A 1,709-nucleotide genomic window follows, 5' to 3' on the forward strand; every position below is an offset into this window, starting at 1 on the left:
CTGTCCAGGAGTTGCAAGTAGTTTCTGGTGTTTGTAGTATGCTGGAGGCCGTGGGCAGCGCTGACCGTAGGGGTGGGCTGTGATGCGGTAGGCACGTGGCACGGTGTACCGGGCGCCCGTTTGGTGTCTCGGGAACCCTGTTCACATCGTTTGGGGCTGTGAGCGAAACTCCGGCCGGATCTCCTCATGGATGGAACCCGAATAGGCGATAAACCTGGACTAGAGACTTAGGTGATTAGGTAGGTCGTGGCCGACACCCACGTTGGGCTTCCGCTTGAAGGTTGCCGAGTACATGTCGTGTAAACGGCAGTAAGTGGTGAGAGCGTGTGTGAAGAAGTACACCCCTGCAGGGTTAACATCATCTATTCGAATAGCCGTGTCCGCGGAAAAGGACTTCTGGGTTGCTTATATCAGTTCATAGACAAGTGAAAGTGGATACCCTAAAATACGCAAGATAAGCGTGAGTGCTATGGATGGCGTTCTTGTAGGGAGACGGAAGCGGATCCATAGTGGTGTATTGGTTGGTGAATATGTGGACTCGTGTGTGCCACCTCAAAAGAGTCGCTTGCAGTCGTAGTTTAGGATAGCCACCGAGTCAAAGCTGGCTTGCTGCAGTTAAACCCCACCATCCCCTTTGTTGATAATGATGCATATGTAGTTAGTTCTGATGTATGTCTTGCTGGGTACATTTGTACTCACGTTTGCCTATTTTATGTTTTTGCAGAGAGACTTCGGTCTCACTAGTAGTTCCACGTGGACTTCGACGTTTAGCTTGTTACCTCAGCTACGGTCTTGTGCCCTCGGCAGGATCTGATAGATAGTCAGGCTTCTCAGCCTTTTTCATTTATAGATGTCTGTACTCAGACATGATAGCTTCCGCTTGTGCTTTGACTTTTATGCTCTGATTGTTGGGTCATGAGACCCATGTTTGTAATATCTCGCTCCTCGGAGCCTATTGAATAAAATACTTGAGTCGTAGAGTCATGATGTGATGCCATGTTGTGATCGCACATATCGAGCATATTGTGTGTATGTTATTGAAATGCTTGGTATGTGTGGGATCTGACTATCTAGTTGTTTATCTTTAGTAGCCTCTCTTACCGGGAAATGTCTCCTAGTGTTTCCACCGAGCCATGGTAGCTTGCTACTGCTCCGGAACACTTAGGCTGGCCGGCATGTGTCCTTCTTCGTTCCGGTGTCTGTCCCTTCGGGGAAATGTCACGCGATGAATATCGGAGTCCTGTTAGCATGCTACAGCCCGGTTCACCGGAGTCCTGCTAGCCCAGTGCTACAGCCTGGATTCACTCGCTGATGACCGACACGTTCGATGCTGGGTCATGGATGCCTGTCCCTGTAAGTTTGTGCCACTTTGGGTTTACGACTAGCCATGTCAGCCCGGGCTCCTTATCATATGGATGCTAGCGACACTGTCATATACGTGTGCCAAAAGGCGCAAACGGTCCCGGGCAAAGGTAAGGCGACACCCGTGGGAATACCGTGCGTGAGGCCGCAAAGTGATATGAGGTGTTACATGCTAGATCGATGTGGCATTGAGTCGGGGTCCTGACAGCGTTGGTATCAGAGCTTGACTGCCTGTAGGATTACCAAGCCAAACTGGTCGAAGTTGAGTCTAGAAATTCTTTAGTTATATAAGGGAATTGATTGTGGGATGGAACGTAAGGCTCTTTTTACTCCTTATACCTCATGGC

Source organism: Triticum dicoccoides, chromosome 3B, assembly GCF_002162155.2.
Source record: "Triticum dicoccoides isolate Atlit2015 ecotype Zavitan chromosome 3B, WEW_v2.0, whole genome shotgun sequence".
Classification (NCBI taxonomy): Eukaryota; Viridiplantae; Streptophyta; class Magnoliopsida; order Poales; family Poaceae; genus Triticum; species Triticum dicoccoides.